Here is a 16014-nt window from a genome sequence, read left to right on the forward strand (position 1 = left end):
GCCCTCCCCATGGCACTCTCAACCTCATCACACCTACATCCAGCTGGCCTGAGTCCCCCTACTGCCCTCTCTGCCCCTCTCGGCATGAGGACGGGGGAGACGCCTGGGCTTTGGGGTCAACCGAAGCTGGAATCAGGCGTCCACCTAGCTATCACCAGCCTGTGACTTCCATCTGAGCAAAATGGTGCTACCAGTGACACAAGGACCACGTGTGAGATAACATGTGAAAAGTATCTGGCTCAGGGCTGGAGAGCCTACGGGCTCATTAAAGAAGTCACGATGATGGTGACAACTGCTTTGCACTGACATCACCTGCTGAGCGCTGCCTCCCCTGACATCACCCTGTCTCATCAACTCCAGGTCAGCTCACCTGGCTCTCCTGACTGGCTGCACAATGACACTTCTGTCCCCCTACGTGCTGGGGGACCAGGTGAGAAATGCAGGCCTGGCACTCAGCTGGGCGTCAGGGGGCCCTGGCCGCCGGCCCTCCAGTCCCGACTGCCCCTGGGCAGCTCACCTGCGTGGTGTGTAAATATGTCTTGGTTCTTAGGCATCTGCAGAGCTTGGGGCTGGGTGTCAGGAGGTGGTGGGAAGAAGCCAGCACTGGGGCAGCGCCAGCCCCTGGGGCGAGCGTGTCTCTTGAGAGCCCCTTCGCCAGACGTAAACAGACTTCTCAGAAGGATGAGCGACGTGGAAGAGGAGCATCAGGCCCTTTCTTGTCGGGAAAAGGCTGGGCGGAAAAGAGCTAATCACTTGTGGGTGAGCTAATCCCGGTGCGGGCGCTGGCTCCCGGCCCCCACCCCAACTGGTAACCCGGCCCAGCGCTCCCTCACTGCCCCAGTTACTGGTTTCTACTCAACCTGGTGCCCTGGGCTCGGAGCCACTAGGGGTGGGGGGCAAGGGTCCCAGGGAAGAAGCTGGCTTCTAACTCCAGAGGTCACCCTGAAGTACAGCATGGAGCCTGGGCACCAGCCCTCTCTGGACCTCAGTTTCCCCACCTGTAGGTTGGGAACTTGGGCTAGAAGTTCTCAGCCCCAGATGGAAGGACCACCACGACCACTCCTCAGCCTCCACACCTGCCCCGATCTAGTCCAGAGCGCTCATCACAGTCCCTCTCACACCCCTTCCTCATTTCTGGCCTGCCCACAGGCCCCACCCCGACCCAGATGCCCTCTGCCCCCTCATTTCTTCTTGCTCCTGTAAATCCCAACACCACACCCTCCAGGACCCTCTCCTCCTTCCCTCCCGATTCCAAGGGCTCCTCAGTCCCAGTCCCGGGCCCGCCCGCCCGCCTCGGCCTTGCACCCACCTGAGGGATGCTGTGGGACGCCAATTAATTGCGAGTGCGAGTATTTTCACGGCACCCGCGAAGACCCAGACTCAGCACTGGGGTGAATCAGGCCCAGTCCCTGCCCAGAGCTCCCAGGTAAGGAAAGAGAAGTCGAAGGTTATACATACACGTATATATTTTTAGGGGGGAGGTAATTAGGTTTATTTATTTATTTATTTTTAACATCATTTTTTTAACAGAGGTACTGGGGATCTCGTGCATGCTAAGCACACACTCAACCGCTGAGCTGTACCCTCCCCCGCGTCGAAGGTTACATAAATAGTGACCTACACATGAGAGGAGACCATCTCCATTCACACGTCCATTCACTAGGTCTTTGTCAGCTGCACCTGCCACCTGCCCTGTCCTCGTACTCTCTGTTCGCACGTGCGCACGCACGTCACGGCTGACACCTGCAGGTGCCCCAAGCCCCATTCATCCCTTTCATAAATATGTAAGTATCTTTTGCAGACCCACTGTGCTCTAGGCAAGGAACGCCACCATACAGGGAAGAGGGGGCCACACGGTCTATCCTGGGGGTGGGGGGGTGAATCCCCACCCTGCTGCAGGAGCAGGGGGTTGGTTCACATTAATGGCCAGGTCCCCAGGGGATGACACGCATTCTTCTGTGGCTAGACAGTCACAGGCCCACACAGGGGCACACCAATCACCCCTTCCCTGCTCACAGCTTTCATACATTATCACTTCTGAGGCCCCTGCACTCTGGGAGGGAGGCAGGACACAGACTGTCATCCATCCTACGCTGTACAACCGAGGCTCAGCATGGAGGTGACCTGCCCACCATTACACAGCACTCTGGGAGAGCGAGCACTCCAGGCCACCTTCCTGCTCTGCTCCCTGGCCCTCCTCTCCCGTGCACACTCAGGCTGGTGCACACACCCCATTTCCTTCTCCAAACGTATTGCCCCCACCTCCGCCCTCATTTTGGCAAGGTGAGCCTGGCTACCTTGATCCACCAGGAACAAGCCGGGCCTTGCCCAAAGCTCTGGCCAGGGGATTCAATAAAGTGACCCATGCCGGCTTTTCTCTCCCAACACCAGGACGGGGACCTGGAGGAACCCAGCCCAGGCTACGCCATCCCTTCCCTAGGGCCCAACCACTGCTGACGGGCAGCTCCCCACCAAAAGCCCACAGTCTCAGGCGCGTGCATGGGGCCAACTCTCGGGAGATCCGTGTAGTTGAGAATCTGCCATCTACTGGGGCTGTGTGACGCTGGGCAACCTGCTTCCCCTCTTTGGGTCTCAGTCTCCTCCCCTAGTAGAGGCATCCCTGACACTCTGCCCCTTCCCTCACAGAGCAGCGGTGGGAGGTGAGAGCCAGGCCCCAATGGAGCCTTTTTATCCAAATCCCACCTTGGCCTTGGGCCTGGCTGAACCCCACTTTTTCAAGAAGCCTCAGTCACATTACAGCCATCAGCAGCCATATGTGACCACCCAGTGCTGTGCTGTTAGCATCCTTTTTTCATCTCCTGCTACAACCCTCCAAGCACATGGATGCTCAGAAAGGCTGAGTAACTTGCCCCGGTCACACAGCAGGAAGACTTAGGGGCCAGTTTCAAAGTAAAGTCTGCCAGAAGGAGCAACAAGCACCTGACTTCCCCCGACACACACGTCCCCTAAGCAGCCCCAAACACGGCTCACTGCCCAGTGACTCACGTGCAGGTATTTGCAGAAAGGCTGAGTAGTTCTCCCATGGTTCATTATTCCAAACTATCTTTTCTGCCTCCCTCCAGAGAGCGAGGGGCTTCAGGACAGGGGCCAGGCCTCCTCTCTGGTGTTGCAGTGAGGCCCAAGGTGGGCTTCCTGGAGGCATCATAGGTCCTGACAACCAGAAGGTACCCCACAGACATGGAGATATCACTTTCTGAACCAAAAACAGGGCAGAGGTTGCTGGGAAGGGTCCTGCACTGCCAAGATCGCGGGCCTTCCAGGATGTTGGAGTGAGTTGTGGAGACAGCAAAGAAGAATTCTAGGAGCTGCCAGCCCTCCTTGTAGACCCCAGACTCTGGATCGCCCAGTCTGACCCCCATGAATGCAGCAGCAGGCTCGGAGCCAAGAAGACGGGAGCAAGGAGGCACTGGTTTCATGCCCCCAGCGAAACCCTTTCTGAAGCCTGGGATGAGAAAGTCACTCCTTCCAAAGTTCTGTCCCTGCAGAGGTGCATGTTAGCAGGGAGGGGTCTCGGTGTCCTAGCCCTCTAAGCCTTTCAGAAGGAAAACCCTCCTCATGGGGTTGACAAAGCTCTGAACTGGCTCCCAAGGTGGGCAGAAGGCACCTGGACAAAAACCAGCTCCAGCTCCATGCCACAGCCACATGCCCTCCATCCCCCATCCTCATGGAAGCCTCGACAGCTCTGGGCAGCGCCATGAGGGTGGACGCAGCCCACACGGGCAGTGACTCATTATTACACCAGATAAATGTGGGGCCTGCATCACCGAGACTGGGTCCACCTGCCTAGGAGCGTCACCACCCAAGATATCCCACTTGCCCGCCTCCAAGGCTCTCTCCCTTAGGTGGTACTTCCAGCTCATCAGACCCATTCCACAGACCCCAAGGACTGTATCTGCTGGGATTTTCCTGGACACGTAATGAGGCTTGAGAGTTACCCCAGGTGACGCCATGGGCAGCCTGCACGTGAGTCACTGGGCAGAAACTGGTACCCCTTTCTCCTGCCTGGTCCCAGCAGACATCAGCCTATACTCCATCAACCACTCAGCAGCCGCCCGCCTCCAAGCAGAATCGACAGCCACTATGTCCTACTGCGGACTTTCCCCTCTCTTCATCTGGGGTGTTTCCAATGCCCTGATCACTCCCACGTCCCTACGGCCCCCATCCACCGCGGTCTCCATCAGCTGTTTTGCCTCGATACGCCCGCCCAGCCTCCCGGAACAGGCAGACCAGAGTGGCTGCAGGAGGGCAGGGAGCCCTGGACAAAGAGTCACGAGATGTGGCTTTCAGATCTTGATTCTTTTAACTCTGGGACCTTAACCAACTGTCTTCCCAGTCCTGGGCCTCAGTTTCCACATCTGAAAAGGAAGAGAAGTCAACATTTTCTGAGGCCCCTTCAGCTCTAAGAGTTCGGGGCACACCATCCAGGAGGCGCAGGAGTCGGGGAGGGAGGAGGGTGCCCCTGCAGAAGCCCCGGGCCCCAGTCCTAAGCAGAAGTCACGTCAGCCATCCTGAAAGACAGACCCCACTGGCTGCCAGGAGGTGTGTGTATGTCTACTTAACGGGTCAGGATTTCTTTTGGAGGTGACGAAATGCTCTGAAATTAGACCTCGGCGAACACTGCACAACTTTGTGAATATACGAAAACACACTGAAGTGTACATTTGAAAGAACATAGTTTTCAAATTAAAAAAAAAATCCACATGCTAGAGAGGAAAAAATAAAATCCTAAAGGTACCGCTGAGCCCCGACCCCAGGCTCCGAGGACCTACCCACAGGCTTTTCTTGTGCAGAATATGTAAACCCCTCTTTGCTGGTGCCTCTGTACTCAGGTTTCCTATTACCTGGAGCCAAACGCACTCTTAACTGATGGACTTGTCCCTGTGCCACCGGCCGGGACCAGAGGGGGCTCTGCACACCGGGCAGGACTTGTCTGAGGCTGGTGGTCAGGATCCAGCTAAACGTCAAGTTACTGGACACAGTCACCGCCAGCAGCTTCTGGAACACCCCACAGACGTACACACACGTGTATGCACTTAAGTGTGTGTGTCTACATAGCCCAGGGGGTTAACTATTCTGAGGCTTCACACTTGTGCTCTCTCCACACACACCAGCTGCCCTTCATGGAGGGGGAACCCCCCCAAAGTGGGTTGCACCAGCCACAGGAAGACATGGTGCTCCCCCACCAACCACCACCATCACCCACCATCCTCTGGCTGCCTCTGGGGAGGATGGAGTTGAGCTGGTGAGACTTGGTATCGAAGGGTGGAAAAAGCCCCTTGACCTTCCAAGGCCCCACCCCGAATGCCCCAACACCCAGCTTGCTTCTAATTCACTTAACAAGTTTGTCCTGGGCGCTCACTGTGCCAGGCAGGGAGCTGGGGGCAGGTATATGGACGGACAAGGCAGCACAGCCTTGACCCAAGAAAGGGCGACAGACAAGCTCAAGGGCAGCTGGAACACAGAATGCAGCGAGGGCTGTGCTGCAGGAGCAAAGGAGGGGCATCCAACACGGACGCAGGAGGGGGCATCAGGGAAGGCTTCCCGACAGAAATGACATCCAAGCTGAGGCCTGCAACAATTGGCCCGATGAAATGGACAGGGAGCAGTAAAACGTGTTCGAAGGAGAAGCAAGACGGAACACAGTACATTCTAGAAAACGGTGAAGCGCATCACGGCTGGCACTGAAGCAGGCAGGGCCTGGCCATGCCCAGGCTGGGAGTGAGGCCATCTGATGAAGGTCTTCACCTGGACCCAACACAAGGCCCCAAGTTGGTCCCCATGGAAGGCCCTGCTACTTCTGGAGTGTCACTGCCTGTCTCTGGACCTTACTCACACCGTTGCAACCCCCACCCCAGAGTGCCCACCCAGCCTTCTGAATCCCACCTGTCCTCCAGTCACCTCCTACAGGCTGCCCCCACCGGGGAGTGAGTCTGTCTCCAAAACCCAGCCACAGGGCCCACACCCCTGGGTAACCCAGCACCAAGGCAGGGCCTGGCATCTCTGATGCCTGATCACCCGCTCCAAGGGTCTGAGAGGTGGATGGGCCAAGAGGACTAACCGCTTCTACCCCTGGGGTTTTCCTAGCTTGCAGAAACAAACTCAGACACGGCACAGCCCATGCTCCACGGGCAGAGGAGGTTAAGAGCACAGCAGGGAATGATGGCATCCAGGTCCTCTCTGGGCAGGCCTGGGGCTCTCCTAGGGCCAGCCTCTGGGACTGTCCTATGACAAGCTGAGAAAACACTCTTCACTGGGATGGGGACCAACTTTCCCCAAATGAAAACACGGATCCTTGCAAGAACCTTGCCAGGCAAGGAGAACCATGCTCCTTTGTTCACATGAGGCTCAGAAAGGTAAAGTCGCTTTCCTGAAGCCACACAGCAGGTCGGCGATAGAACTGGGACTGGAACCTCTGTCTGTCTGGCTTCAAAGGTCCTGATACTTTTCAGGGTCCCCTGCTGGGAAGTGGGGAAGCCCTGAGACAGCCAAAGGAGCCAGCCCCCAAAAAGGGGCACTGGGCCTCTGACCCAGGGCAACCAAGAGCATCTCTCCTTTGGATGTGTTGAAAACAGTGTCTCAGTAGTACTGGCCCTGGGCAGGCGATGGACCAGGATCAGAGGGAGGATGTGGTTAGCCCACCCACTCAGAGGGCTGCACCCCTAGCTGAAAACCAGGGTACACACGGAGAACAGGGGCAACCAGCTCCTTCCCAAAGGGCCTACCTCTCCCGAGCTGGGCCTCTCTGCTGAAAGTCGCCACACCTGAAAAACCAGCTCCTGGATAAACATGAGACACCAGACAGGCCCAGTCACCAGACCCCCTTGGAGCCCGCCAGGACCACCTTGGAGCTGGGTGGGTGGGTGGGCGGGCAGGGGTCCTGTCTGTTCCAGGGAGCCAGGCAGAAGCACTCAGGGGCCCATCTGCACAGGGCTAGCCTGCCACTCCCTCCACTGAGTACAGCCCAAGGGTGGGACTCAGAAGTCCAGCCTTTGAAGACAAGGGGCCAAGGCGTGGAGGTAGGGAGGCTCATCAGGAAAAGTCAATTACTTCCTCACAAAAAAACAAAGTTCAAACCCTCAAGTTGGGAAGGGGAAGGGAAATAGCTTGGTGGTAGAGCACACGCTTAGCATGCACGAGGTCCTGGGTTCAATCCCCAGTACCTCCATCAAAAAAAAAAAAAAAAAAAAAAGCCAAATCTCAAGACACTCATGCAGGCCACCCTGCTGTCACCCACAGTGCTCTCTTTCCTTAGGAAGTCACAACCTCTGGGGGACCCAGGAGCTCTTCTTGGGTCCCCCTTCACTCAGGCACGGCTGTTTGTGAGCCCACAAGGTGCGGCTCCTCTGTTTTCTAGATGGTCAAACTGAGGCGCAGCCGACCAGGCGGCCATCCAAGCCACATGCAGCAAGCAGGTGGCAGAGTGGGATCAGCCTGACCAGAAGCTTCCGTGACCAACCGAAATCTCAGTGCTGCTCACACAACACTCAGGAGACCGGCCACAGCCAGCAGGCGATCTCAGATGTCTGTCACCCAATCTTTTACTTACAGCCCTCACAGGTAACTCGGAGGGAAGTGGCCCTACAGCAGCTCAGAGGGGGACACAGGGAGCAGGAGACCCAAATGCCCCCACCCCCTCCCCCTCGGGGGCCCCATGCCCTCCAGGGCTCTGTGGGAGCCCAGCGGCTCATGCGACCCCAGCTGAGTCTTGCCCTGGCCCTGCAAACCAGATCCTCCGTTCTCCTGTTCACAGACGGCGAAACCAAAGCACAGAGACGTGGTAGCAATCACTTAAGGTCACACAGCCCCATTCTGTTTGACTCTAAATTATGTTCCTGACTGCCCTCCTTCCATATCCTTCCCAAAGAAGTCCTGTCCATGTTTCAGGAAAACACAGAATTTCTACTTAAAGCTACACAGGTGCACAAGCGGAGACCAGGGCCTTACTGCTGAGGACCCCCAGACTCCCTGGGGAATGGGGCACACAGAGGTGGGTGAACACCACAGGGCAGACAGCTCCCGTCCCTCCAGGCCTGCCCCCTGCCTCTGGAGCATCCATTGTTCCGGAGCCCACCTGTGTGGCAGGCAAGGACTGCAGTCCTAAGGGCAGCCGCAGGCAGGTGTAATTTCATCAGGAGCTCACCGTCGGTATGAGTCACCAGAAACGGAGGATGAAATTCCAGCTCTGCGGACAGAAGCGTGCAGCGATCCTGGCTCAGGGTCGGCTCTCATTGGGGGTGGGGATGTGGTGTAGGCAGTGCCTTGGTGAATGTGAGGAAAGGTACCCCCTCCTCTGGGTGGCCCTAAGCCGGAGAACAGCTCAGCAAACCGGCAGGCCTTGACTTTCTCCACCAGGAAAGCAGCAGAGCTCTGTGACATATCCATGCAGGGGAATACTACTCAGCCACCAAAAGGAACCAGCAACTGATGCTTCAACAAAGCACTGGGAGGAGTGAAAGAAGCTAGACTCAGGCTGCATACTGTGTGACTGCGTTTACATGATGCTCTGGAGGATGCAAGGCTATAGAGACAGAGAATGGGCCAGTGGTTGCCAGGGCCTGGGGGAGGGGCTGGCTGCATACAGGCCTGAGGGAACTTTGGCGGGGATGGAACGTTCTGTCTTGATAGGGGCTCTGGTCATGTGAATGCATGTATTGGTCGAGCTCTTTGGACGGCACATTTCAGACCCAGGCTTGTCACCAGACACTGTTTATCCTTCGACAATATATATATAACGCACGGAAGTGAGCCCTTCCTACATGCCAGCCTAAAGCTGGACGCCAGAACCCGAGACCCTGCAGACCTGGTGCCTCCGTAAGTCTCACACCAGCTTGTGGAGTGACAGACAGAAGGATGGATGGTTGGACAGATACAGGCCCCTCCACATGGTAGTTCTGCCAAGGGCCAGAAAGCACACCTTGAGACACTACGAGACCCCACCAGCAGCAGGCCTGGCCCCACCTAAGCTTCCAGGAGAGGAGTAGCCTAAAGGGTCTCCTCCAGCCACAGGCCAGAGAGAGACATGGTCCCAGCTGTCCCCAGCTCACAGCTGGCCCTCCTCCCCCAACCACATAACCTGACCGGGCACCTATGAGCTGCCCAGGACCCCAAGCCCTCCAGCTGGGATCTCTCACCTCTGGCTTCCCACCTCGTCTTCACTCCAGACCTGCACCAGGGTGACCCACATACACCTCCAGGGAGCCCTACCACAGCACCACCCTGGGGCTCAGGCAGGACAGGGGGCATCATCGCCACTTTACATATGAGCACATGGCCCAGACCAGGGGAGGGGACATGGGCCAAAAGACCCTGTTAACTTCCTGGCCTTGGGCCCTCCCGCAACAATCCAGGGGCCTCAGTGTAATACAGGGGCTGAGGGGTCCTAACTCGGATGGCAGGTGCTCAAAGATCCCCAGTTTGGGAAGCCCTGGTGTTCAGGGTCTTCTGTGCCACTGGTGTCCATAAGTCATATTATGAGACGTTGGGAGGAACAGGAAAGTTGTCGGGGACACCCTATCAGAGCCAAATTACGATCTGCAGTCCAAGATTTGCAGAGGGAGGCCTGAGCACTGGGAGGCTATTTCTCTGACGCTCCCTCTTCGAGGCTTGGAGATCTGGCCTCTAGGACCCCTGGCAGGGGAGGGTCCTTGCTGGGTTGTGCACAGGCTTGAGGGCTGCCCCTTTGGAGGGACGCCAGGTGAGTACAGTCCCGTGGTTGCTGGGAATTACCACCTCGTTGCCATGCCATCTGAGGTAGGACCCCCCCCAGCCCCTGTGTTGCACTGAGGCCCCTGGAATGTTGCGGGAGGGCCCAAGGCCAGGAAATGACCAGGGCCTTGTGGCCCATTCCCCTCCCCCCAAGCCAAATAGGAGATCTGGCCCCTTGGACCCCAGACTGGAGGAAGCCCAACAGAGGAAATTAGAATCAATGCTGTCCGATTCAAACTCGCTCCAGACGGAGTCCTGACCCCAACTCCTGGCCCCAGCCACACCCTGAGTCCCTCCCCAGCCCCCAACAGTCTCACTGCCCACAGGCTGCAGCTGGAGGGTTGCCAGATAAAACACAAGACCCCCCCCACTCAGTTCAGTCTGAACTTCAGGTAAACAAGTAAATTTTTAGTATAATTTATGTCCCCAGCACTGCATTATCTGAAATCCAAATTTAACTGGGTGTCCCTATTTTTATTGGCTAAATCCGGCAACCCGAAGCAAGTGGTCCTGAAGGAGGGAGACAGGTGGGCACACAAATAGCTCTGGGTCAGCCAGGCCCAGCTCGGGACCAAGAAGAAGGGGGTTTGGAATGAGGATTCTGCTCCCTGCCCGGCACCACCCCCTCACCAGTCACCCCAAGCCCACGTCTGGAGAAAGCTCAGCCTCACCCAGCTCATTCAGGAAACTGAACTCACCCCAAAAGTGGACAGGGCTCACTCTTTGCTGCCATCAGTCATAACCCACCGCACTGAGTCTGAAATGACAAAATATCAACCCCAGTGACATGGTCCCAACCAGACATCCCTGCAAATGAGGAACCGGGGTGCCTAGCGAAGCCGGCTCCCCTGGAGACTCACCCGGAAGTCTCCATTGTCACCGTGTCACCAAAGGGGTGACATTCTGCTGTCTCTGGAGCAGGCTTATCTCCTCCACTTCTCCCACATGAAACAGTCCTCCCCATGTTCCGCCCTTGCTTGTGAATCCCTGCCGGGAACTCCTTTCCAGTATCCCCAAGGGTTCACATCTCACAGGCCCCCAGCCTCCCAGGAGATCCTGAGCCCTGGGTCTCACTCTGCTCTCCAAGATCTGGGGATTAACCCTGCAGGTCTTGTTCTCGATGCCCCTTGAGGCCCCATGGGGCTGGGGACATGCTCCTGGCCTGTGCCAAGGAACCTGGCTGTGTCCCTGGCAGCCGGGCATCATGGAGAGAGAGCCAGACAACTAAGAGAAGCCAGATGGAGGGCACTTGGGGAGCAAAGCCCCAGGCTCAGGTCGGGGGGAAGACATAGGCTGGGGTAACGGGGAGAGGAGCCTCCTGGAGGATGGGAGGCAGGAATCTCAGGGAAAGACCCTGGGACTCCTACCATTGTGGGAGACCTGCCCCAGAGATGGGAATCTAGGAACAGCAGGAGAGCGTCTGCTTAGCAATTTGGACCCTGGAGCAGGACTTCATTCACTCAGTACGTATTAGGGGACCAGCCCTCCCACCAGGGAATCAAAAGCAAGCCTCAGTCCCTGCCTTGTCCCCAGTGCAATTGGGACCTGTAACTCTTGAGTGAGATCAATGTTGGGACAGAGGAAGGACAGGATGTCATGGGGACACAAAGGTGGCACCTTGGCCAGTCTTGGGGATGTTCCTAGGACGGCTTCCAGCCCGAGGACATGACAGCCAGCTAAGCCCTGAAAGAGGAGAGGAAAAAGGCAAATTCCACAACCCCTATTCTCACATCCTAACCAGGTGGGAACACTCAAGGAAGCCCCCACCCCCTCAGGTGGGAAGAACTTTTGAGGTAAGAGGAACAGCACATGGAAAGGCCATTCAGGAAAACTGCAAGCTAGGAGGTTTCAAAGAGTGGGCCCAGGAGGCAGTGGGTGGGCAGATGAGAGCCAGAGGACATGAACCAGAACCCAGAATGAGGATGGACCCGGAGATGTGCTCTGTGGTTCCAAGGTCACGCTTAGGACATGAGAGCCCCATGCAGTCACCACCACATCACTCTGAGATCCTTACCTGGAGTCTCCAACAACCAGGCCATTACCAAACTGGGGACGCCTTGGCTGCCGGAGACAAGGAGGCTGCAGGAACAGCTGCCTCAAGACCCCTATTGTTACGTCTGCCTCTTAGACTATTTCCAAGCATCAAACACTGACAACTGGAACCGTGTCAGAAGGCTAGCCAGCTCTGGGAGACTGCCTTAAACGAACAGATGAAGCACATTGCAAATAAATGACCCTTCCTCCAGCATCTAGAGAACAGTCTTCTTAAGTAGGTTAAGCACGCCCCTACAATGGTATCTTCAAGACCCAGTTTTGCAACCTTTCGCCCTACATCCTCCCACATTTTGAATGAGCCAGCAACGATTGGCCGCAGAGTCCCAACTCTTCCTCGTTTCTTCCGCTGGGGTCCTCTGGGACCCTTTGAGTCAGAGCCACAACTTTCTAGGTCACCCTCAGAGCAGGGTACCGAATGGGGTGTGGTCTTAAGCTTCCCACATCTCAAAAGCAGGTTGAAGGTTCCGACATCCTGCCCCCTTGGTCGGCAGGTCTCTGCTCAGAAGAGGTCAGAGTCTACTTCCCCCGCCCTGGGCCCCACTCCTGACGGCCACCTGACCGCCTCCTTCCTTGCTGTCCTTGCGCCCAGCCCTTCCTGCCAGCAGCCACCAGCCTCCCAGACACCACCGCCTCCCACTCGGAATAAATAATCAATGCCGATGCCCTTTCCCTTTGGGAATGACGCTGCTGAAATAAATGGGCTGCTCCCAGGCACCTCCCAAGCCCTGAGGCCCCAGGCCAGTACTGGGGAGCAGCAGATCTAGCAATGGGGCAACCAAACATGCAGAGGGAGATGATAGCCTGAGGCATCAGGGCAGTTTAAGGCCACCCCTTCCTTCTGCTACAAGCAGTAAGAGAAGCCTCCGCAAATGCCCACTCCTCTAGAAGCTGTCCAGGCCTGCCCCAAACCCCACATCACCAGTACCGTACTCCTTGCAAGACCAGCATCTCCCACACGTGCCCGGCAAGGAGACCCGGACATGCTAAGCTCCCTCACTTGGGCTGTGATGGGGACACAGGTGCCTCCCACCCCAGTTCTGGTCCTGGGTGCCTGGGTCACAGGGCCAGAAGTCTAGAGCTCAGCCCTCTCCCGCAATGTCAGGAGGGCGGAACTCTCAGCTGCACAGCTCCCCTCTGTCCTGGGCCCAGGCCATCGCCCCTCTCCCTGGCCACAGGCTGGGGCCGGGGAGCCCATCATTTCCAGAGATTCAGGATGGGGAGTGGGCATCCAGCACCCTGGGAAGCTTCAGGGGCCTCCCCACCCATCTGCAGGAACTCAAGAGACCATCCACAGGCATGACATCCCCAACTTGCTCCTCTGAAACCTCTGTGACCCCTCATGCCATCCTCTGAGTCTCCTTCCCCCGCCCCACTCCACCAGGGGCTCAGCTGCCACCACTCAGGCCAGCCCCCTCCCCAGGGACCCTAACAGGAACCACTGTGCTGGAGCAGTACTAGCTGTGTTTAACTCAGCCTGTGAGTGGGGGGCACCGGCCAGGAGACGGTCAAGCCCAAAAAAGGCGGAGGTGGGGGGGCTTGGTGGGCGGGGGCCATCGCCTTCCCAGCCCCCTCCGCTCCCACATTGGCGCCCGCTGCCTGGGCAGCACAACTGACCTCATTCGCCAACTGCAGCAGCCTGCGGGCGCCCGCTGCCCGCCCGGGGCGTCCCCCACCTCCGGAAAGGCCAGGAGGGGTGACAGCTCCCAGCTCCCACCCCCTCCCGGCAGGTGGGGGCGGCCGTCCCTCCCCTCCCCCGGCCCGAATTATAATCCCAGTCACGTGCCTCCCAAGGCACCCAAAAGCCGGACCCAGAATCTGTAACACCTTGAGGGGGAGGGGCGGGGGCCCCTGGGGTGGGAGGAGAGGGGAGAATGGCCCGGGCGCCCGCCCCCCGCAAAAGTTTCTCCTACCTTGGAGGATCCCCAAGCGCTCCTGCCAGCGGCGCCCCGGCCCCGGCCCGCGGCCAGGACTCAGCCTCCTGCCGCTGCCTCCTTAATTAATCCGGGAGAATGGGGGAAGGAGAGGCAGAGGGAGGCGCGGAGAGGCGGAGGGGGCGGGCGGGAGGAGAGCGGGGCGCGGGGCGGGGAGGGGGCCCGGCGGGGGCTCTCGGGCCGGCCGGGGGGCTGGCGCTCGGCGGCCCCCACCCCCGGCGCGGGCTGCGGCGGAGGGCGGGGCGCGGCGCGGGGAGCGGAGCCGAGAGCGGGAGCGCAGGGAGGCTCTTTGTTCTGTAATCCCAGTAAGATTGCCAGCCATTCGCCCCGGCCCTAATCCCAGCCCCGCGCAACACCACCCTCCATTGGCTGCCATTTACATACGGGATTAGCCCGCCCGGCCCGCCCCGCGCCCCGGCCTGGGCACCGCGGGGGGAGCGCCGCGCCCCCGCCCCGCGCCCCGCGCCCCGAGCGCGCGCCGCCCCAGCTCCCGCCGCCAGGGGGGCCTGCGGGAGGGGCGGCCTCGGCGCCCCCTGGCTGCCTGCGACGCCCCTCCGCCTCCCCAGCGCTGGGCAGGGCGGATTAGAAAGCCTTGGCTCGGTCCGGGAGACCCGGGCTCAGGAGCCCGGCCCGAGGGTCAAGGTCACTCAGCGGGCGCCGGGAGGATCCCCAGAGACGCCGGGGCCCAGAGTCACCGTAGGCTCGGCGTGCGCTGGGGAAAATGAAGTGGGGCGGCTGGTCATCCCGGCCGTGACCAGGTTATTTCCCAGTGGCTTGGCCCAGGTGCCTCTTTCAGCCTTTGTCCCCTGGGATAGGAAGGAAGGCAGTGACATTCAGATCCAATTGGACACGCCAGGTCCCATCTTGTCTGGGTAGCCCTGCTTCTGATCCCCCGACCTAGGCTTTTGCCACCCCCTTGCCCAACCATTCCTGCGGTTCTACGTAATCAGGAGCACGCTTCCCAGCCTCTCCAAAGCTGCGCATCTTAATTCATCACAAGGTGGTTCACCACAGTGCCCTGAGCCTTGTGCTGGGCCCTTGCTATGCTGGACACAGTGGGCAGGTTCACAGACCAGGCAAGCCCCGACCCCAGGGAGCTCCTGGCCTAGATGGAGAGAGCCAGACTGAGAATCTACTGGGTCCTAGCAAAGCCCACTGGGGTCCTGCTGGCCAAGCGCACAATGGGCACTTGGTAAAGGCTAACCTTGGCTGGCCAGGTCTTCCCCCCTCCCCCACCCAGCAAGCCCACCAGACTGAGAGCTCCTCCCTGGCAGGCCATGTCCACAGTGCCCAGCCCAAGGTCAAGCCCCGAGGGGCCTTTGTGCCCACTAAAGGCCTTGCCCAGAGAGGGCATTAGCCAGAGCACGGAGTGGGAGTGAGGCCACTGACACTCCCTCCATCCCATGCTGCCCCTGCCTTCTTGGGGATAACTCTTCATCCCCCTTGCCACCAGGAGGCTTAGAGACACCTTGAAATACCCCATTTTGGGGTCCCTATCAGAACCACATCCCCACCCACCCTCTTCTGGCCCTAATGTAGCAAACTAAGGGGAAGAGCCAGGGTCTGGAACCTGACTGTGTGGATTCAAACCCTCACTCTTCCTCTTACTACTGTGTAAGAGGTGGGCAAGGCGGTTCATCCCACAGAGCCTCCATTTCTCCCTCCTGCAGCCTCAGTCCACCGCAATATGGCTCTGCTGCGTAACAGTGAGGATGAGTGCTGCTCATTAAGCGTCGACTAGGCATGCTACATATACAATCACTGTTCCTTACACAAAACCTGCAAGGGCAGTCCTACTGGCCTTATTTTATAATGAGGCAAAGTGACTTGCTTAAGGACATATAGCATGTGAGTGGCACTGCTGGGACCGACTCCATAGCCCTGGTTCTGCCCACTGACCCAAGTTCCCTCCATTACATCTGCACAGGTACCTGAGGTTTGGGGGTTACTCATGGCCTCAGTGGGCCCAGCTGGGGGAAGCTTAACCCAGGAAGCGCTAGCTAGGCTGTTGGTTTCTAGGCAGAATACTTCCCAGACCCCAAATCCAAGGGCAGAGTGCCAGAAATCTCTGGACCCTAGGGCCTGGTATGTGCTCAGGACTGCCCTCTGCAGGCAGAATCCCAAGCAACAGAAATCCAAATGGAATGTGGGGAGTGGCTGGTGCCCTCCTGCCTCTGGGCTGCTCCTTCCAGCAGGAACAGCTAGCCTGACCCCAACCTCACCCAGGCAGAGACAGGCAGAGACTGGGTGCAGTGTGATACACCAGGAGGCCCTGGCCTGGCATGTCCAGCCACATGTGACT

At 58.4% G+C, this 16014-nt stretch overlaps 1 protein-coding gene across 6 annotated transcripts in view; it reads right to left on the reverse strand.

Annotated features, from left to right (window-relative positions):
- GTF2IRD1 (GTF2I repeat domain containing 1) overlaps positions 1-14090 on the reverse strand; it is a 95415-nt gene extending 81325 nt beyond the window's left edge. For 4 of the 6 annotated variants that reach the window (XM_072943091.1, XM_031687354.2, XM_072943090.1 and 1 more), the window contains exon 1: positions 13692-13850. The gene's annotated coding sequence lies outside the window, so the exon portion shown is untranslated. Of the gene's footprint in view, positions 1-10424; positions 10484-13691 lie in introns of all 6 variants that reach the window. The other 2 variants (XM_031687350.2, XM_006201366.2) reach the window with 2 other exon arrangements.
- Positions 14091-16014: the final 1924 nt, after the last annotated feature.

Source organism: Vicugna pacos, chromosome 18 (genome assembly GCF_048564905.1).
Source record: "Vicugna pacos chromosome 18, VicPac4, whole genome shotgun sequence".
NCBI lineage: Eukaryota > Metazoa > Chordata > Mammalia > Artiodactyla > Camelidae > Vicugna > Vicugna pacos.